This window comes from Cotesia glomerata, linkage group LG10 (assembly GCF_020080835.1).
Source record: "Cotesia glomerata isolate CgM1 linkage group LG10, MPM_Cglom_v2.3, whole genome shotgun sequence".
Taxonomy (NCBI): Eukaryota; Metazoa; Arthropoda; class Insecta; order Hymenoptera; family Braconidae; genus Cotesia; species Cotesia glomerata.
Window position 1 is genome coordinate 6,433,755 of NC_058167.1, and position 24,255 is coordinate 6,458,009.

Below are 24,255 nucleotides of genomic sequence, written 5' to 3' on the forward strand. Positions count from 1 at the left end.
GTCATCTCGTAAAAATGATTTTATTTCGTGGGATGACCCATATATAACAATAAAATGAGCTAAATAAAACGACATATATTTTTTTTATGTTTACCGTGAAAATGTTGTTCAAAATAGCAAAAAAAATTTGTTAGAGTATAAGCTTGTAATATTAATATTAACAGCCGAGACCAGTGATTGCAGTTTCAATGGGCTTAGCGAAACGAATGGAAATTTTGAAAAAACGTTTTTAGAGATAATAGATAATTTAATAAACTATTTCACCACAAAGCATTTTTTTCAAAAATTTCATTCGTTTCGTGAAACCAATCGAAACTGCAATTGCTCTGCTGTTGGAAGTGCGACAGAGATAGTTCCGTTGAGCTCCGTGAGAGCAAAGCGAGAAAAAGATGGTCTCGCCTGTTAATAGTCGTCTATTTGCGATTTTCGATTTCCCATCTGAATAATACAGGAGAAAGTATTTTTTACATTTAAAATTGTATTACTCACTAACGAATAAGCATATCGTAAAAAGCAATGCATATTCTTGTACGGAATTGAACGATCTACGAAAAAAATTTTATCGTTTTACCGTTGACTCGACTGGTTTAAAAGTTATTTGAAATTAAACTCAAAATTTAAAAAAAGAATCGTAAATTTTACAATGTTTTCAATTTCCATTTCGAGATACAGATTTAATAACTAAAAAAAAATATCTTTTATGAATTTGATATTATTTTATTTGATAAGACATCAAAATACGCATGAAGCTGTGATATATTTAAGATTGTCTGATTTTTTAATCGATTGCACTCGGTTCGGCAGAATAGTCAAGGCAATAGTCATGATTACAGTTACTAATAGTAATCACGGAATTAATTGTAGATTAAAAAAAAGGCCATTCGGCAGCCGAAATGGAAGTACACTGATAGAAGGATTTGTTTGTATTTAATAAATCAATTTATTAAAATCTTTTTCAGATATTTTTTTGGGTCGAGAAAATATTTTTTTACTATTAACAATATTCGTTAATATTAACTAAATCTATTTTTTATGAGAACAAAATTTTTGTAACTATTAAGAAGCTTTAATGTATTGAAAAAAGTATTTATTTCCACCAAATAAGATTTGTTAATAGTTAACAAATATTTTGTTGGTGGTCAGTGTTGGTAGATGGCTGTACTTAACGCGTAGTTGTAAATATTTCATTTACTCTAGCGAAAAAATTGCAACTTGATTTATGCGAAAAATTTATCAAAGCAGAAGGATTTAAACATGTTGTAAAGTTTGGTCAAGTTGTAAAATATACTAATCTTGAAAATTTGTCAATTAATTTAAAAAATTTTTATCAATAATCGATAATCGATTGTTGTACGGTAGTTACTTTGATTTTAAATGTATGGTTGCAATAAAAAAATGAATTGTAAACTTCTCTAATACTTCTCTTGTAAACTTCTAATTGTAATTTCTCTTTTTATTATTTGTATCCTTTAATTTCATTTTTCATTTACTTCATTATACATCTAATTCTCTGTAATTTTTACAATTAAAATAAAACATTGAAACACGTTTTTGAAGAATTTTTTAAATATTAATAATCCAGTGTGTAAATACTAATAAATGATTTATTAAATATTAATAAATCATTTTATAGATGTTAATAAATCATTTTTTATGTGTTAATAAATCGTTTATTAAATAGTAATAAATATTTGATTAGCACAAAAAAATAGCTGCTAATAAATGATTTATTAACTGTTAATAAATATTTGTTAAGGACCTATCCTCTAATAAATCATTTATTAAATGTTAACAAATCTTTTTAAATACAAAAAAATCCTTCTATCAGTGTAGATTTCATTTCATTAGTTATTAATTAAAATTACAAATATCTACCCCAGAATACATTACACGAAAATCTGTATTATATTTATACTATAATCTATATCATATTTATACTGTAATCTATATCATATTTATACTATAATACAGCCAATAATTCTAACAAAACGGCTGCAACAGTAAAAACTGTTTCTTTGAAATGAACTAAAATGAGTAATATTAAAGCTATTTTAACTTCAAGGTAGTGAAAATTGAAGCTTAAGATATTTTGGTGTAAGATGATGAATTTAATTTTCATAGAATTTTTTAACAGAAGCTTAGTTTGGGCATTTCCGGCGAAAATTCAAAATTTGGCCGGAAGTGCCCAATTAAATCTCCTGTTAAAAATCCTATAAATAATCAAATGAATTCTCTCAACCCGAAATATTTCAGGAAATGCCCAAACACAGCTGCTGTTAAAAGTGGAACTCAAAATTCCAATTTTAAAAGGTTCTCCACGGAAGTTACATTTTGGCACACCCTAATATATATATATATATATATATATATATATATATATATATATATATATATATATATATATATATATATATATATATAAATACATATATAAACTTTTGAACCATATGCATTTTTTGAATCCGCTTGACGAGCTGAGTCGAAATATAGCAAAATTTTTCAAAAGTTCCGTCATGAGGACCAATGCAATAGTTAGATTTCTATGAAATCTACTAAAAAAGAGAAGAGTTCTTCTAGAAGCAGTCCACTCGGTACTGCTTTATGGAACGGAGATATGGGCAGACATATTAAAGCAGAAGACCTACCGGTGAACGATAGCGGCAGTACCGCGGCGAGGCGCTCTCAGGGTTGCCTGCGCCTACCGCACGGTTTCCGAAGCGGCTGTATTGGTCATTGCGGGAACCGCGCCTATCGATCTATTAGCGTTCAAAAGAGCAAAACTACATGACGCTAAAGATAGTGACGAAAACATGAAGGACGCAAGAATGAGGACTAAGGCGGAAACGCAGCAAGAGTTGCAAGACCGATGGACATCGGGAGAGACGGGCAGATGGACGGCACGCCTGATCCCAAACATCAACGTCTGGCTTTCTCGGAAGCACGGGGACACGGACTTCTTCCTCACCCAGCTATTGACAGGTCACGGACAGTTCAACGCCTATCTCTTCAAGATGGGATGCACTGCATGCCAACGTGCAAATACTGTCTAGACAAAATTGACGACGCCTAACACACGTTTTTCGAGTGTGATCGGTGGAAGGACTACAGAAACAGCACCGAAGAAACTGTTGGCACCACGCTCTCCCCCAAGAGCTTGATAGTCTGCATGCTCAGAAAAGAAGATAATTGGTCAGCTGTTGCATTCTATGCGCAGCGCCTTCTAAAAGCAAAAACCGCAGAAAGGGACCAGTAACCAGGAGTAGGCATCGTGAGACGCAACATGGACTGGATTGAAGTAATGCTTACGCGGTTCCAATTCGGTCATCACCGTACCATCCACGGGGGAAGAGAGTTTTTTCTAGTGGGTAAAATTCCCAAACTACCGACCATCATCTTTCAATAATAGCGGTGTCTTTCGAAAATTTTTTTTGCTTCTCTATAAAAAAAAAAAACACACACACACACACACAAATACATATAGCCGCACGGACACCACCGCGGGAATAGTCAGGCAAGCTTCCTGTGAATTAAAAAAAAATTTTCAATTTTTCTTAGCGGGAAGTTAGGGGCCATTCTTTAAGTACGTAAGGGTATTGAGTAGGGGGGGAGGTTAAGAAAATCTCTACATGTCCTTATGTTGGGGGGAGGAGGGTGGAATTCATTCTTACGTAATATTTCGTGAATCAAAATTCAATATTAGAAATCTAATTTCATTTTGGATTCCAAATAGTTTTCTTAATTTTAAAGTGTACAGTCAAATTTTCATTTTATTTAAATAATTTTTATTGCTTATTGAAAAAAAAATTAACTTATTAAAATTTCATATGTTCTTATTGTTATCAACACTGTTAAAAATTTCTATTGTAATTTCACAAGAAATGTATTGGCAGCTAATAGGCAAAACATTTATTTAGAATTACAATCGGGTATAGTAATATTACAAAACATATATAGCTCTGTGTGGTTACTAATTTTACAAAACGGTTTTGTAATTTTACAAATATTTTTAGATTAGCTAAGTTTGTAAAATTACAATACTTTCCTTGAATTTTACTTGAATTGAAATAATAAAAAAGAAAGATTTGATTTAATATTTGTTGTCATTTTATTTTTATGAAGCGCTGACTAGATTTTGCATCTTACGAAGACCTAATTTTTACAACTCTGATGATATAAAGTGAAAATAATATTTACCCTAACTATGAATCGAATGCGAGCCGCGCGCTTCCCTGTTGAAAATCTCCAATAAGATCCCATCAAAAGCGACAAAATCCACTTAGAAACCAATAAAATTTATGGGTTTCTAAGTGGCTTTTGTCGCTTTTGATGGGATCCTATTGGAAATTTGAAACAGGGTTGCCAGACCGATACCTAACGTCCTACGCCGTGAGACCGATAGATGGTTCAACATCTCATTATTCTTATAAGCTAATCCTGTGTGGTGGATGAGCATTACGGCTTATTATTTATCATTTACATTATTTGTGTTATTTTATGCTGTTTATTGATGGAAAATAACTAACTTTTACATTATTTATAATTAATTGAATATTATAAAAATTAAAGTCTAACATATACTCATTTAAATATATCAATTTATTAAATATTATAAATAATTAAAATTGTCTGGTAACATTATAATGCACTGTGTAAATTTTACAATGAAAATTGTAAAAATAAAAAAAAGCTTTTTAAATTTTTTATGAGATTATTGTAATATAAATTACAATATTTTTTTGTGATTTTACATACAATTATGCCGAATCAGATCACAAATAATGTTTGCAAAATTAAAAAGCTTTTTCTTAAAAATTGACGAACGGTTCTGTAATATTACAATGTGTGTTAGGTTTATACATAAAAATTATAAAATTACAACACATTTTAGTAGATTTCCTGACAGGTATTGGAAAATTACATGAATTGTATTTTATTTCGCATTGCTATACACTGATTTGTAATTTTACTGATTATTTGTATTGTAATATGCTGGTACTTTTACAAACATTTTTAACAGTGCATGTATGGTTCAATAGAAAAAATTGTAGTATTTTTCCGTATATTATCGCATTTTTACTATTTAAAAAATAATAAACATTTTTTGTTAAAAACATTATTACTATAAAAATGATGGATCCATGTTGACCTGTTAGTTTTAGTTAAACTGATCCTTTCCTAACATAACAGTTTATTATTTAGAAGATCAAGATAGAATCTTACGTAAGAAAGGGGGGGGGTTCAAAAAATCTTACGTATACTTACATGGGGGGAAGGGGGGGGGTCAAAAGTCACCAAAATTGTCCTTACGTAATTAATCAATGGCCCCTTAAAACAAAACCGATTTCTTGAACCTTCCAAATCCATGTAACCTCTTTTTTATTTATTTATTGAAAATTAAACGCCCATTTGCTCTATACAAATAGAAACACAAGTTTGGATTTAATGTAGGAAGAAAAAAACAATATCAAATAAGAGGGCAGAATTAACTTAATTGCATATTATAATTAAACTTTAATTAAATTGAATTAAATTGATTCACTAACGATAGGGAAATAAACATTTTTTTTTTAAGTTCTTGATGAAAGAGTGGTAAGCACCACCATAAAAATCTTAGTGGAAGTCCAGCGGGAGCAAATTTGAAACTGCTGAGTATGTCAGGTGCATTGATGTGTCCATTAACAACTTTGTAGAAAAATGCTAAGTCCGCAACCTGGCATCGATCAGCAAGGCTATTGATTTTGAAACAGGATCGAATGTTGTCGATGGAGAAATTCTGTGGCCTCAGTGCTGAGTGGAACGATAATAACTTGCAAAATTTATTTTGGACCTTTTCAATTCTACTGATGTGGTTGTCAGTGTATGGTGACCAGATAACAGTACCATACTCAAATATTGGTAAGACTAGAGAACGGTACAGGCTAATCAGGGAGTGAGGATCTCTCCCGGTTCTTGTGATGAGTTCCAAAACTTTGAAGGGCTTCCTCACGGACTTCCTCACCCAGCTATTGACGGGATACGGACAGTTTAACGCCTACCTCTTCAAAATGGGGCTGCACCGCACGCCGATGTACAAATACTGCCGGAACTAATCGACGACGTCGAACACACGTTCTTCGAGTGTGTAAGGACTTCGGTGGAAGGACTACAGAAGTATCACTGAAGAAACTATTGGCACCACACTCTCCCCGGAGAGCTTGGTAACCTGCATGCTCATAAAAGAAAATAACTGGTCAGCTGTCACAGCCTACGCGCAGTGTGTTTTGAAAGAAAAAACCGCAGAAAGGGACCAGTAACCAGGAGTAGTCGTCGTGAGACGCAACACGGAATGGATTGAAGTAATGCTTAAGTGATCCTTGAAACATCTATGAGAAAAGGAGAGAGGAGGACATTTAGTTGGTATTGCTGTCAATACTATTGACATCTGAGTCCGACATACCCAGGTCAAACATCTGGGCCTGGCCTACGTAAATGTATTTGACCTACCTCTATAAAACATACACATACACACACACACACACACACACACACACACACACACACACACACACACACACACACACACACACATACATACATACAGACGTACGGACATCATCGCGGAAACATTCGGGGAAGCTTCCTAGGACCTCAAAACGTCAACATCCGTTGAAAACTCGATTTTCGAAAAACGGGGTGAAACCAATAAATTCTCAACTTTTGAAAATTTTGAAGTTAAAAATGATTAAAATCTTAATTTTTCTTACTCGTTTTACTTTTTAAGATCACAGGAAGTGTGTGTGTGTGTGCAAAAGAAATTTTTTTCAAATGTGGTTTTTTTGGAATAACTTTCAAACGGCTTTACCGATCGATTCCAAAAACTATTCAGCTTTTAATATCAAAAAACTACGTCGATTGCCGCCAGCCCGGTCGAAATCGGTTAATTCGTTCGTGAGTTATCGTTAACAAAAAAAATCGAAAAAATCGTTTTTTGGGAATTACTTCGAAATTCCTGGTTCAATCAATTTAAAGATTCTTCATGAGGCTTTAAAAACTGCGTTGAATTCTACCAACCACGTAAAAATCGGTTCATTCATTCAAAAGTTATTGCGGTTTAAAAATTCGAAAAATAGTGTTCTATTCAACTTCTAGCAGATTTTTAAGCTCGGAGAGCTCAAAATGATATGAAAATTATATTTTTTTGAGCTCGAAGAGCTCAAAAACGTAATAAATGCAGTTTTGTGCGCTTAAGTATGAAACGAGCAGGAAGTTGCTGGGATGGCCTTAGGGTCAACCGTTTTCCTAATTTTTTTTTTGTAGTTTTTTTGTAGATTTCTGAAAATCTACCAGTCCAAATCACTCCAAATTGTATTTAGAATCTAAGTTTGGTCAAGCCTTTTCGAATGGCACCAAGCGCGATGAAATCGGTCAAGCCGTTCAAAAGTTATGAGATTACATACACACACACACACACACACACACACACACACACACACACACACACGCGCGCGCGCGCACGCGCACGAGCACGTGCATGCGTATATACACAGACATGATCGCGGGAATAATCAGGGAAGCTTCCTAGGACCTCAAAACGTCAAGATCTGATAAAAACTTGATTTTAGAAAAACGGAGTAAAACCAATAAGTTCCCGATTCTCGAAAATTTTCAATTTTCTTAGCGGGAAGTTAAAAAATTTTTAAACTGTCTGATTAGGCATGGAATGCCCCATATAAATTCTTGCTAAAAATAGAAAAAGAAGAAAGGAAGCCGTCATTATCTGCCAGACGATATTTTAAGTTGAACCTAATACTTTTACTCAGTCTTTATTAGTTTATTATTAATTTAATTGTAAGTCTGAAGTCATTGTCTATTTTCTTCATTCAATTTCCACGTCACTAGTGCAAATGCTACACTGTAAAAAATTTCGGTGTAAAGTTGGACCCAGAGACTTTTACACCGTCGTGTGTGAAAAGTCGGTATAAAATTTCCTCCGTGTAAAATTTTCACTCGTGTAAATTTAACGCGGTGTAAATTACTGTTTTACACTATTCCGTGTTATTATTTACAACTTTGCAAATTTAATAACTATTGCTAGTAACTTGGAATTGAATAGAATTGTATTTTTAGATCTAGACTTGAAATTTAATTGGAGTATTGTTTTGTCTTGCACAGATTCCAAATTCCATCGGATTGGCCTGTACTTTTTATCCATGTGATTATTCTCGCTAATATTCATTGTAACTTTCAATGTGCAATCACTATAACATTTCCGTGGCTATATATCTTTCAAAAATCAATAATGATTGACATGAAGAAAAAAATTTTTAAATCGGCTGACCTTGAAGGCCATCCCTGTAATTTCCTGTTTCTCTTAACCCGTTGAGGACACACTTCGAAAAAATTACGTTGAGGACACACGGGGTCCAGTAGACCCCACTCAGCAAAATAGTTCTTATTTCTTTCCTATATGATGTATTGACTTATAATTGGCACCAAACTTTAAAATAACATTCCCTCTAAATATCTTGATAGTTATTTTTAATTTCTAATAATTTAAAAATATTGAAAATCGTTTAAAAAAAAAACTGAACTTTACTTATAAAAAAAGTCGCAGAAATTTTGATTTTTACGATATCGAAAAGAAACTGACGCCATTTTACTCGGAAAACAATATATTTTAAGGAAAAATATCAACATTTGATTAAGTTTGAAAAAAATATATTTATCCTGAAGTTTGAAGTTACGAATTTCGGTCAGTCGCTTAAAATGAGACTAACAGTATAGAGACCTTTGTGGCGTACCACAACTTATTGCATAGATTTCAACCGACAACGGATCGTAGACTAAGTCTCATTTATAAATTTTCTTCTAAATTTAAAATTGCCTTAAAGTTCGCCTGGGGTCCACTGGACCCCGTGTGTCCTCAACGAATTAAGATTCTATCAAATTTTATATCTGTAGGAACTGTATTTGAAGAGGATGAATTTTTTGACAATTATCACTCCCGTACTCCTATGTTAGGGAAGAATTTCGTAAGATTCTATTCGGTAAGATGACGGTTGACCCTAAAGGCCATCCCTGCAACTTCCCGCTCATTTTGTTCTTAAGCGCTCAAAACTATACATTACGTTTTTGAGCTCTTCGAGCTCAAAACTCTAATAGCAGTTTAATAAAACACAATTTTTTGAATTTTCAAACGGCAATAACTTTTGAATGAATGAACCGATTTTCACGCGGTTGGCGGTATTCGACGCAGTTTTTGAAGCTCCATGAAAAATTTTCAAGTTTTGATCGATGGAGCCAGGAATTTTGAAGTAATTCCGAAAAAACACTTTTTTCGGTTTTCTTTCGACAACGATAACTCACGAACGAATCAACTGATTTTGACCGAACTTGCGGTGATCGACGTGGTTTTTTTATCTTAAGAGTTGATTAGGTTTTGGAATTAATCGATGAAGCCATTTGAAAGTAATTCCAAAAAAACCTCATTTCAAAAAATTTTTTTTGTAGTTTTTTTGAGATTTCTCAAAATCTACTGGTTCGAATCGGTCCAAATAGTATTCAAAATCTAAGTTTGGTCAAGCCCTTTCGAATGGCACCAACTGCGATTAAATCGGTCAAGCCGTTCAAAAGTTATAAGAGGGTCACACACACACACACACACACACACACACACACACACACACACACACACACACACAATGTACCAGAATACCTTCTTAAGATCGTAGCAAGCTACTTTGAAAACAGGGTCCTGAAGTATGACACGAAGAACGGTCCAAGGGAGTATGCTATTTCTGGAGGTGTACCACAAGGTTCAGTTCTAGGCCCGCTCCTGTGGAATATTATGTATGATGGCCTATTAAGACTAACTCTGCCAAGAAACGTCAAACTCGTAGCATATGCAGACGACGTAGCCGTAGTGATCGTTGCCAAACATCTTGACGAGATAAACCATGTGTTCGATCTCACTTTCGAGCGCGTTAACCGGTGGATGGACGCAGTGAACCTGCAACTGGCGCAACACAAAACTGAGGCAGTGCTTATTACCAGCAGGAAAGTGGTAGAGACAATTAAGCTGAAAGTCACCGAACAAGAAATCACATCACAACCTTATATTCGATATTTAGGAGTGATGCTTGATGCCCGACTCAACTTTAAGCAGCAGGTAGAACACGTCAGTGCCAAGGCGTCAGCAGTGGGAACAAGTCTAGCACGACTGATGCCGAACATCGGAGGGCCAAAGCAGAGCAGAAGGGTACTGTTATCATCTGTAGTCACATCGGTGCTTACATATGGTATATCTATTTGGACCAACGCTCTCGAGATGCAAGAATCATGGAGGAAGGCTGGACCAGTATACCGACGGTGTGCCTTAAGAGTCGCCAGCGCCTTCCGCACAATATCCGAGGAAGCAGTGTGCGTTATTTCCGGAACTCTGCCTCTCAGAGTCCTCGCTGAGGAAAGACGGAACCTTTATCATCGTAAAAGGTCAACTACACTAAGCGCTGAAGAGCTCAGAACTGAAGAACGGCAAAACAGCTTCGACCGATGGCAGCTCCAGTGGGACGCTGCAGAAAAAGGAAGATGGACGTATCGTCTTATACCGAGGATCGACTACTGGTTGAACCGGAGTCATGGAGAGGTTAACTACTACCTTACGCAGATGTTGTCAGGACACGGCTGCTTCCGAGCCTATCTTCACCGCTTTAAGCACGACGATTCTCCGGAGTGCCCATCCTGCCCAGGTGTCGCTGAAGACGTGGAGCACGTGATCTTTGCATGTCCTCGTTTTAACCAACAGCGCGATGAATTAGAGAAGATTCTAAAAAGAGAATTCAACCGGAGACAATAGTAGAAGAAATGCTGTCATCAGAAGCTGTCTGGAACGCCACGAGCACCTTTGCCACTGAAGTGCTTACAGAGTTGCGGTCCATCGAGAGAAAAAGAGCAGAAAACAGAAACTAGAAGGGAGATAGAAATAAAAAACATCTTAGCCACCAGAAGGAAGAGCGGCAGCTAATTCCTCCCCCGCGAAGAAATGCCTTACGGCGGTACCATGGGGGATCAGAGGATAGAAGAGAAAGGGGTTTAGGGTTTAGTGGGTAGGGGCGCCAGCGTCGAGTTTTAGTATGACGCTGCGTCGAGTCGCCACATATCCAGGCCAAACATCTATGCAGAACATCTATGCAGTACATTTATAAAAAACATCTATGCCTGGAATGCGTAAAGAGCATTCCCCCCCCTTACAAGGAAAAAAAAAAAAAAAACACACACACACACACACACACACACACACACACACACACACACACATACATACATACAGACGTACGGACATCATCGCGGAAGACAGAACTTAAGTCAGAACTAGCAGCAAGTCAACTAAGAGAAAAGATCGATCTTCTCCCGATCTGCCAAGTTGTGAAGAAAAAGGACCTGAAACCAAGCCCTCCGAAAAACACGGCAGTGCAGAACGCCGGAAAAAAAAGAGGTGACTGAATGGCAGAAGGTCCAATCCAAGAAGGAGAAGAAGGAGCAAGCGAGAGAGCGGTTACCAAAACAACCGGTGAACAAATCTCGGCCGGAGCCTAAGCGGGAAAAACCGCGAAAATTCACCAAACCAGATGCCTTAATTATTCGACCCGTTGAGAAGGCAAAATATGCCGAGATACTGCGTCGGATTAAAAAAGATGTCCCACCAGATCAGACCCGTGACGTCGTTGACAAGGTTCAAAAGACGAATGATGGGAATATGCTCATTACGCTTTCCAGAAAGACCGCAGACAAAGGACAAGCTTTGCTGAAGACCATCAAGAGCATCCTTAAAGAAGAAGCGCAAGTCATCTGTAAAGGCCCAGAGGAACAGCTTGAAATCCGGGACATTGACGACGAAACAACTAAAGACGATGTCCGGAAGGCCTTACAAGAGGCAGCTGGAAATGACTACGAAATACCTGAAGATGTCATTAAAATTCGTCCGGCCTACAGAGGTACTCAAACTGCTTCGGTACGATTGCCAGCAGCAATAGTGCAGAAGATACTTGGAAAGACAGGCAAAATAAGGATTGGCTGGGTAAATTGCCGTGTCAGAGCAATTAAGACACCATTACGATGCTATAAGTGCTGGCACTTTGGGCACACTACTGCCCAATGTAAAAGCGAAGTCGACCGATCTGGGCTTTGCATCAAATGTGGGCAAACAGGTCATCAAGCTGCTCAATGCCAAAATAAAGTGAAATGTGCGTTATGTGCGGAAAAACCTGGCTCTCAGGACACTGCTCACCGGTCTGGTTCTGGCCGATGTCCAGTCTTCCAAGAAGCACTCCAGAAGCTGACAAATAAACGAACATGAGGATACTGCAGCTTAACATCAATCACTGCGAAGCTGCGCATGACCTGCTTATGCAGACAGTACGGGAATTAAAGCTCGACGTTGTGCTTTTATCGGAGCCATATAAACATTTAGCTGGACAACCTTGGGAGACGGATATCACCACGAAAGCTGTGATCTGGGCTTGTGGTAAGCTCCCTTTCCAGAGTGTAGCTACCAATGGCAGCGCTGGCTTTGTAGCAGCATCAGTAGATGGCATCCGTTTTTACAGCTGCTACGCACCACCTAGCCTCTCAATTGCTGAGTTTACTGACTTCTTGGATCGACTGACCGAGGACGCGAAGCAACATCATCCAGTGGCGATAGCCGGGGACTTTAAAGCCTGGGCAGTGGACTGGGGCAGTAAGCAGACTAATGCACGAGGAAGAGAGCTGCTAGAAGCTCTTTCTACACTAGATGTAGTCTTGCTCAACAGTGGTGACACGCCGAACTACACCAAAGGTGACGCAAGCTCGATTGTAGACGTCACTTTTGTCAGTACCAGCCTTGCTAAAGGTAACACTAACTGGAAGGTACTGGACATCTACACTGCCAGTGACCATCATGCGATACTCTGGGAAACGTCAAACGACCAGAACCTCCGGGGGCCTATCAAGCAATTTAACACCGTCGGTTGGAAGGTGAAATCTCTTGACCCAGAAGTATTGCTAACAGCCCTCGATAGTGATCCGATAGAGACTGGATATGCAGAAGAACATACTAAGGCTCTGATGATGCGAGTAACACAAGCTTGTGATGCCAGTATGCCTCGCAAACGTGTTATGAATTCAAGACCTGCGGTACACTGGTGGAATGATCATATCAGCAACCTCCGTAAAGAGTGTCATCGAAAGAGAAGAATATCACAGCGTGGCTATCAACGACCTTACTCTGCAGTGCTGATCGCAGAGTACAAAAAAGCTCGTCGTGAACTTAATAAGGCCATAAAAGAGAGCAAAAGAAGATGCTGGAAAGAGCTCATATACGAGGTCGACAAAGACGTGTGGGGTCGGCCGTATAAGGTGGTCATGACACACCTGAATAAACAACAAATGCCGTCACCTACGTGTCCCCAACTCCTTCAGAAAATCGTCACTGCGCTGTTTCCACAGCAACACAGTCTCAATTATCAGTCAACGCAAGATGAACTGGACGACATTCCACCTGTCACTGAAGAAGAATTGTTGGAGGCCTGTAATCGGGTAGGAAATAATAAAGCGCCGGGATTGGACGGAATCCCTAATATAGCCTTGAAAACCATTATAAAGGCAGCACCAACATTATTTCTAGACGCTTACAACGCATGCCTCAAGGAGGGGACTTTTCCTCGTAAGTGGAAACAGCAACGGTTAGTACTTTTACCTAAAGGAAAGAAACCGCCAGAAGAACCATCATCTTACCGACCACTCTGCATGCTAGATACGGCGGGTAAGATATTTGAGCGTATCATCCATCAGCGAATAGATGCAGTAGTCGACCCACTCTTGGCAGACAACCAGTATGGATTCCGGAAAGGACGATCAACCCTGGACGCGATCAACCTGGTTGTTAATACGGCCAAAGAGGCAATCGCAGGAACTAGATGGAAGGGTGGAACGAAGAAGTACTGCCTGGTGGCTGCCTTGGATATCAAAATGCTTTCAATTCCGCTAATTGGGACTGCATCATGCAAGCTCTCGACGAGAAGAACGTGCCAACATATCTTCGCAGACTAGTGATTAGCTATTTTACAGATAGAGTGCTGAAATACGATACAAAGAATGGTCCAAAAGAGTATGATATAACCGGTGGTGTGCCACAGGGCTCTGTTCTTGGTCCACTTCTGTGGAATATCATGTATGACGGGCTCCTGAGACTGAAGCTTCCAAGATGTGTCAAACTGGTAGCGTATGCGGATGATGTTGCCGCAGTGATCGTCGCCAAACACCTCGACGAGATTCAACATCTGTTTGACATCACTTTTGAGAAGATCAACCAGTGGATGGATACAGTGAACCTACAACTGGCCAAGCAGAAGACCGAAGCAGTGCTTATTACCAGCCGAAAAGAAGTTGAAACAATTAAGATTAATGTCGGTGACCGAGAAATCACATCACAACCATTTATCCGTTATCTGGGAGTGATGCTGGATGCACGACTCAACTTCAAACAGCAGGTGGAACATGTCAGTGCCAAAGCGTCAGTAGTGAGGGCTAGTCTCGCACGGCTGATGCCTAACATCGGAGGCCCAATGCAGAGCAGGAGGCTACTATTGTCATCAGTAGTCACATCAGTGCTCACTTACGGAATATCCATTTGGGCTGATGCACTGGAAACCCAAGAATCATGGAGAAAAGCTGGACCAATATACCGACTGAATGCCCTACGAGTAGCTAGTGCCTTCCGCACTATATCAGAAGAAGCAGTGTGCGTCATTGCTGGAACCCTACCTCTTAGAGTTCTAGCAGAGGAAAGACGGGCCCTTTACCAACGAAAAAGGTCAACTGCACTGAGCCCGGAAGAACTTAGAATTGAAGAACGGCAGAAGAGCATAGGCCGATGGCAACTACAATGGGATGTTGCAGAGAAGGGTAGGTGGACGCACCGTCTCATACCTCGGGTCGACATTTGGCTTAACCGGAATCACGGTGAGGTCAATTACTATCTTACGCAGATGTTATCGGGACATGGGTGTTTTCGAGAGTATCTACACCGCTTTAAGCACGATGACTCTTCGGAGTGCCCGTCCTGCCCAGGAGCTGCTGAAGACGCGGAGCACGTCTTCTTTGTATGTCCTCGTTTCGATCCACAGCGTGAAGAACTGGAGAGGATCCTGAACCAGAGAGTGCAACCGGATTCACTAGTAGAAGCAATGTTGTCATCAGAAGCTGCCTGGAACGCTACCAACACGTTTGCAACAGAAGTCCTTAAAGACTTGCGTTCCACCGAAAGAAAAAGAGCAAATAGCAGAAGATAGAAGGAAGATAGTTAACACCTTAGCCACCAGAAGGAAGAGCAGTAGCTAGATCCTCCCTTCACGAAGTAATGCCTGACGGCGGTTTCCATGAGGGATTAGAGGAAAGAAGGAAAAGGGGTTTAGGGTTTAGTGGGTAGGGGCGTTAGTGTCGAGTTAGTATGACGCTGCGTCGAGTCGCCACATATCCAGGCCAAACAGCTATGCCTAGAATCCGTAAAAAGGATTCCCCCCCCCTACAAAAAAAAAAAACACACACACACACACACACACACACACGCATACAGACATCATCGCGAAAACAATCAGTGAAGCTTCCTAGGGCCTTCAAACGTTAAGATCTGATGAGAACTCGATTTTCGAAAAACGGGGTAAAATCAATAACTTCCCGAATTTTGAAAATTTTTAATTTTCTTAGCGGTAAGTTAATAAAAGGTTCCAACAAAACTTCGAGTCCATAGAAACTATTGTTTCGGGAATTTTTCATTGTGAACACCCCCGCAATCTTTTTTAGGGTGGGATACGGTAAAATTCGTTCATGAATTATTTCTACATCACATATAGAAGACAGCTACCTAATTTGGAGCATGTAGGACCTATAGCTTGGAAATTTAAAACTTTCATTGTTAACACCCACCCCCGCAATCCATATTAGGAGTAGGTTGTCATAAAATCCGCTCTTAGATGATTTCTACCTCACATATTGCAGATTCTTACTAAATTTGGAACTTATAGGAGCTATAGCTTGGAAATTAAAAATTTTCATTGTTAACACCTACCTCCGCAATTCATATTGGGAGTAGGTTGTCATAAAATCCGTTTATTATAGCGTCTCATAAAAAATCATCTGTAAATAAAATACTAATCGTCACACTGATAGAAGGATTTGTTTATAGTTAAAAATATTTGTTAATATTTAACAAATCATTTATTAGAGATCACTTTTTAGTCTTTAACAAATATTTATTAGTATTTAAAAAGATTTATTAATATTTAATAAATTAATATTAGATTTATTAAATACAAACAAATTATTTTAAATGCTAAGAAATATTTGTTTAATACTACAAACTGGTCTCTAGTAAATGATTTCTTAATTATTAACAAATATTTTTTAATACAAATAAATCCTTCAATTTTTATAAAAATAAAAAATTAAAAAATATACAGACATTTTTTTTAAATTCATACTTTTTTAAAACCCAAATATATTTAGGGTAATTATGTACAAGTAGGGTCCACCCTATTTTTGGCCATATCTAGGTGAAGCATTAACATTATTTAATTTTTTTTTTTAGTCTGTTTTTTTTTTACGACGTATATATGATAAAAAAATGTCGTGAGAGAAAATAATAAAGATTTCGAAAGCTTTTTTGTCATCAAAAGTTGGAAAAAAAATTGGCTCTCATTTTTTTGGATAAAGTTTCTATTTTATCTTTTTTGATGTTTTTAATATATATTTTTTTTTTTTTGAAAAATACAAAAAAAAAAACGAACAATTAAAAAAAAAAAGATCAATTTGATCAAAAAAAAAAAATATTATGGCCCAGCATGGATGAACCCCACTTGTAAATAATTACCATATTTATTATATATAAATAACTCAGTAAGTAATTTTTAATTATAAACTACAAAAATTTTAGGTTATATACCGTTTATTTTTATACAACTAGAAATGATATTCGCGCGCAAGCGCGCGCGTGCAAGTAATGCTTTAGTAATAACTCAGAGACCCGTAATCAAATCTTTTGTGCATTCACTTGTTTGATATTTACTAAAATAATGGATACTCCGAAAAATTATTCCCAAAAATAATCCTCTCAATAAAAATATATAAAAGTATTGAAGTTAGTTATAAGTCGAAATTCGCAAAAACCGAGCCACGATTTATCATTGGTTAAAATTAAGGCGCGCGCGTAGCGCACTGTTTAAATTTCTAGTGAGTATTTAAATAGGATTATCATTTTCGTAAACGTCTAGTAACACGAATCCTATGTACACTCATTATACCACTATCAGGAATGTTACGTGCAGATGAAATAATAGAAAACACGTCTATACATATTTCATATATTAGAGCATCACTTATTATAAGTTCAGTAACATTGGGGATAATGTAACTTCTCAAAGCTCGATCAAGGTGTGAAAAGATTTCCCATTAAATATACACGTAAAACTCGAGCTGTTTCCTTAAATTTTCACAGCTCAGCAGCATTTCATAGCATTATTTCAATCAAAGATAGGTTATTTTACTTTGAATTGAATGTTCCACAAAATTACCCATCGTGGCGTAATCGTAACTCACACTGGCGAGAGAGTATGGACTACCAAATCCAATTTTTTCATAAAATTTACGTTTTTCTGTCCTTTTCTCGTCACTGAGAAGAGCTACACTGATAGAAGGATTTATTTGTATTAAAAAAATATTTGTTAATAATTAACAAATCATTTATTAGAGACCATTTTTTAGTATCAAACAAATATTTCTTAGTATTTAAAATAATTTGTTTGTATTTAATAAATCTGATATTCATTTATTAAATATTAATAAATCTTTTTAAATACTAAGAAATATTTGTTAAGGACTAAAAAGTGGTCTCTAATAAATGATTTGTTAAATATTAACAAATATTTTTAACTATAAACAAATCCTTTTATCAGTGTACGAAAAACATTTGAATAACTAACTTGTAGTAAATTTGATTTTCTACAAAAAAGATCCCGAGCACTAAATTGCTAACATCAATATTTCAGGAGATATTAACATCTTAAATTTTTGTATAGTTTTAAATTTTTATCTACGACCACTTCCAAACAAAACTGTTGTTCTTTCATTATCTATTAAGACGTCTTTAAAAAATTAGGAGAATTACAGAAAATACGGGGTATTTTATTTGTCAAATTGATCACTTTTGAACTCGATCCTTTTTGATTCGGCTGAAAAATTTTTGTCCTTTCCTACACTACCAAAAACTGTTTTTAGGATTTTTAAAAATTTTTTACCCAACCCAACAATGAATGAATTTTTTAAAAATTGATCTTCCGGAAACGTATCATATAGAAAATTTTTGTTTTCAAATGTATTTTCCAAAAAAAAAAAAAAAAAAAAAAATACCAAAAAATTTTCAAAGGTCAACTTTCAGCGAAGCTATAGACTTAAAAAAATTTAATAAAATCGTTCCATCAATAATCTGCTATTTTTTAATATGAAAAAGCGTGCGAATGAACCTATTGACTTATATTTCTTTTCTTTTAGTCTTTGTTTCTCATTACCCTTTACGAAAAAGCAATATGGCAAAATTTGACGAACCGTTCTTTTTATTTCTTTTTCTTACTTTTTATAATCAATGACAATTTTTTTGACAAAAACCACTTTTAATCATTATTAAAAGTATAAATGATTTATTATTCACCTTTTTTATAAAAAATTTCAGGGGGCCCACTTTGCCCCTAAAATTTTGAGTCCTTCTAAATTTTAGGGCGGCCCAGTTCCCCCCCCCCCCTTTCCCCTACTTGATAATATATCTGTCCCTGAATCTTGAAACAATATGACCAACGTTTTTGAGAAGAAAGATTTGCTAAGTTAGCATGGGAAGAAGCAAAAGAGAATAAACTATTAAAAATTTCTAATGCAATAAAAAAAATTTTGTGATTTTTCATGAATTCCCGAAAATCAAGATTTTATTAAAGTTGGAGGATCTGTTTGATTCAAATCTACTTAGCCATGACGGCAACAATCATTAAAATAATTATATTTATTAGCGACTTTTTCAGCAACAAAATGTTTTGCATTACAATGTCAACATTTAACAATCATATCACCAATGATGTAATGCTCTTGAATTTCTAAGTATTGTGATGAAGTATTGTGATGCATAGGGTTGGAAATCAGGTTGTTATTTTCTGGGTATCTAAACAATGATATATTACCTGGCGTAGACGAAAGATTTACAAAATTGTTCATAATATCATATAAAGCAGAATCTGAGGGACAGTTAGCATTGCCAAAAGGTGTTATAGTAACATTTTCCGAATTACTATTTATAATATGATATCTGTTGAAATTATTTGAAGATGATCTAATATGAGAGGATTGATTGGGTAGTTTTTTTCTTTAACAATTTGTGGATTACGTTGCCTTTTCTTTTTTTTTCACATTGTATTCGTCTAATGTATTCTTCTTTCCTCTATTGTTCGTATAATTTTACGCCGTCCCATATTTACACAACAGTTAGTTGCTAACGATAATAAAAAATTTATTTTCAACTTTCAATTAATAAAATAAAATAGTATTTTATATAATTTATGTTACTTTAATACGTGAAAAATATGTGATAATAATAAATATTTAAGATGATAAAAAAAATTCCATCAATCAACAATAAACTAATATAGGTCATTCTATGTCAAATCGACCAATAGTTGAAATCGACCCCATTCGATTTGGATAAATTTTGATCAGAAATTTTCTTTTATCATATAACGTTCTGCCAAAGGAAAAAAAAATAAAAAAATTTTTTTCAAAAGATATCCAAATTCAAAATTTAGCGATTTTTCCAGTTTTTCAATTTTGTTTTTGTAATATCTCGAACGCTATTATAGATACAGGAATGGGCTTTCGTTTGTTTGAAAGGGGGCACTTAGGACTATTGAAAAAAAAATATTTTAGAAAAAAATTCCGAAAAATGCCAAATTTCTCAAATTTTGAATTTTTGAAAATCGTCAAAAATGACGACCGCCATTAAAATTTTGGCTCAATTTTTTTTGTATAATACCTTGCACTGATCTTAAAAGATCCTGAAATTTTTGGAGGGGTGTTTTTTTTTTCAAAAATATGAATTTTTTAATTTAAAAAAAAAATTTTTTTTTGTTTTTTGCAACTTCTAAATAAGGTAAAGTTATGCAGATACATAATATTGTAATTTTGAGCATTTAAAAGTTGAATGCACGACGTGGAAATATTAAATAATAAATTAATTTCAACTTTTTTTTTATTTTTTGAATATAATCTTGAAGTCATCCTTAACGCATGATATAATTTTTTATTTTTTTAACGCATGATATATTTTGTCCGTTTCTTCACTTCAACTACAGTTTTCAACCTCAAATAACTCAAACAAATATTAATTTTCAATAAAAATCGGAAATAATTTCATGAAAATATCAATTTCTTTTCGTTTTTTCGAATACTTATTTACTTACAAATTTCTGCACATTAATGGTTCTCAATCTCAAATTATAAATTATTCCCATGTTAATAAGACGATAAGTGGCGTCAACAATTACAAATGAAGTAAAAAAAGGACAAATAACAAATTATATCATGCTAAATTATATATGATAAAAGAAAACTTCTGACCAAAATTTATCCAAATCGAAGGGAGTCGATTCCAACTATTGGTCGATTTGACATGGAATGACCCATATATTTTTCAAATTCACCACGTGACAACGTATTCGACTCCTAGAATCCAGCCTTTAATTTAATTTGTTGTCAACTCATTTTTAATTTTTAATTTTCAATTGTTTTATTTGAAAATTATTGATAATGTGATGATAATACTGAAATCAGCAGTCGCTTAAAAATTTTTTGTTTTTTTTTCATTAATTAAATTAGAACTAAAAAAATATTTCCAAAAATTGCACTTATAGTTTTTCAAAAAAATCTTCTGTATGTAAAATTTTTCTTTTAATTTCCAAAAAGTGCATTTATCGTTTTTCGAAAAGATCTTCTAATTTTATTTTAATTTTTTAGTTGTTATTCTTTTAATGATTAAAATTGTCAGATGTCTGCTAATTTCATTTTCATACATGATGAACTATTTTTTTTATGAATAATATATGTATAAAAATTAATAAATGTTATGCTAAATAATAAAATTCTAATATTTCAAGAGGAAAAAAAACTTCATGATGGCTTCACCTATTAGAAAAAATTATAAATACTTTTCGTAAGTGGTAATATATGTAATATAGTACTTAAAATAATATAGGGACCCTACAACCCCACTACTTACTCCACCCGTACATGTGCGAAAAATTAACAATAAGAATAAAATTATTTTTATTTTTTGCTAAATTTAATCCGTTTTGGTTATATATATATATTTTGACAGTTAATTTATAAAAAGATAAAGTTGTTATTTGGAAAAAATTTATCAGAACAAATACTTTAAAAATGAATTTTATTTTGATGAATAAAATACGTATGTATATACTCTGGTTGTATTCAAATTAACCGCGCTCTTTCAATAAATACTCAAGTTTTACATGTAGCGCCTCTTATTACCGTGTGCAATGCGAGTGCTGCTTTAAGTTAACTTTAGATGTAGTCCGCATGAGTGAAATTCACTCAGTGAATGAAACTAACTAAAGTATACATACAATACATTATATGCTCATGATATATTATTGTGTCGTTTATGTATATTATAATTACTTTCAGCCAATCACGTTACGAATAGTTTGCAACACATATATTTTCATATATTTCATCTTAATTTTATTATAGGATTTCATCTTAATTTTATTATAGGATTAATCTTAATTTTATTATAGGATTATAGGATTGGTTAACCGCATATTAAGTAAATTAAACTACAATTAGAGTTACAAATACCGCATGCTGTAGCATATCTTACTTTTTACTACAGTTAACGCTTAACTACAATATTGGAGTAAATCTACCCACAGTTTGGAGTTGTCTCAGGTTATACTACAGCTTGCAGTAAATGGAACTACAGTTGTTGCCACTACCACAATTTATTTTCCGTGTATGACATGAGCGCTTAAGGCATGCTCATTTGGATTTTCCAAACTTTTATTTTTTATTTATTTATGGTTATTTTCTTTTATTATAATATATTTTATTTTTGATTATTTCATTAACGAATAATAACCATAACTTAAGTGTTAAAAATGAACAATTATCAACCAATATAGAACTACACCCCTATTTTTTGTCAACAATTATCAACATTTATTTATTTATTTTTTATAATAATTTGAGCGCTAACGGCATACGATTTTGTATTTTCCAAATTTGTTAGTTTGAGTTTATAATATTTTTGACTCTTGAATCTATTTCATTTAGTATATTTATAAATAGTAGCTAAAGTTACTGTAGTAATAAAACAAATTGTATAAAAAACATAATTCTAATTTTATGTCAAGTATCATATATAGCTAAATAGTATTTTCTCTTAGTTTCTCATAATTATAATCAACCATAATCAAAACGTAACTTAATAAATACCAGTACTGATAGAAGCTTGTAAATACTACGCGTCTTTTCTAAAGGTTTTTTAGATTGGTGAAGAGGAAACTTATCTACGATTTCAGTATATCAGTGTTCGTACCCAGGATTAAGAAAAAAAAAATTAGGAAAACCGTTGACCCTAAAGGCCATCCCTGCAACTTCCCGCTCATTTCATACTTAAGCGCACAAACCTACATTTATTACGCTTTTGAGCTCTTCGAGCTCAAAAATATAATTTCCGTATCATTTTGAGCTCTCCGAGCTCAAAAATCTGCTAGAATTTGAATAAAACACTATTTTTCGAATTTTTAAACCGCAATAACTTTTGAATGAATGAACCGATTTTTACGTGGTTGGTGGCATTTAACGCAATTTTTAAAGCCTCATTAAGAACTTTTAAGTTTAAATTGATTGAACAAGGAATTTCAAAGTAATTCCCAAAAAACGATTTTTTCGATTTTTTTCGTTAACGATAACTCACGAACGAATTAACCGATTTCGACCGGGCTGGGGGCAATCGACGTGTTTTTTTATGTTAAGAGCTGATTAGTTTTTGGAATTGATCGGTCAAGCCGTTTAAAAGTTATTCCAAAAAAACCATATTTGAAAAATTTTTTTTTGCAGTTTTTTTGAGATTTCTCAAAATCTACTGGTTCGAATCAATCCAAATCAGGGTCAAAATCTAAGTTTAGTCAAGCCTTTTCGAATGGTGCCAACCGCGATGAAATCGGTCAAGCCGTTCAAAAGTTATGAGAGGTTTACATACGGCCGTTCACACACACACACACACACACACACACACACACACGCACGCATATAGGCATACTGACATCATCGCGGGAACATTCGAGGAGGCTTCCTAGGACCTCAAAACGTCAACATCCGTTGAAAACTCGATTTTCGAAAAACGGGGTGAAACCAATAACTTCCCGATTTTTGGAAATTTTCAATTTTCTTAGCGGGAAGTTAAAAATTACACTATCAGTAATAAGAAGTCTACAATTGCAAATTCATCACAAATATGATACTTTATCTTCAATTTTTGTTCTTAATCATCTTAATACGCATAAAACTGTTTAGACAGAGGACAGTCACTCACTTCCTCCTCTTCTTTACTCAAAACGTATTTCACGAATTTTTGTGATGATGAGCACTATAAATACAAACAAGAAATCAGATCAAGAATTTAGTAAATTTATAATACTGAATCATGGTTTTTACTATAAGCGAAAATATTTAAAAACTATGGTTTTTATTTTTTGGTATAATTATGCAAAACAGCATTGAGTATCATAAAAATAAATTATATTAATCATGGAGCACTTGACCTGTTTCAAGCTTGTTCAATTTTTTGTCTGCTTGAATAATTTTTTTTCACTCATAAAAAATTTACTTAATTGAACTAATAAGAATAATGTGTAATCATCACTGAACAAAATGAACTCAGCAAGTGCATTGAAGATAAAATAATGAGTAAACATTTAAAATTATACAACTAAATTGATACTTTTTGATCAAATGCATCGTTTAAATAAGTTTAAAATCTTCATAAACAAAATATAGTGAATAATTCCGATGTAACTCAATATATTAAAAAAGAATGAATCAGTGTTATTGATAAAAGATTATTCTAAATATGTCAGATGTATTTTTTCATACCATAGTTTTTGACATCTTAAAAATCTCATATGT

General features: G+C 34.6%; 1 protein-coding gene across 2 annotated transcripts in view; it reads right to left on the reverse strand.

Annotated features, from left to right (window-relative positions):
• The window catches only part of LOC123272575 (rap1 GTPase-activating protein 1-like), a 211,631-nt gene that overhangs the window by 126,637 nt on the left and 60,739 nt on the right, over positions 1-24,255 (reverse strand). The gene's annotated exons all lie outside the window — the stretch shown is intronic.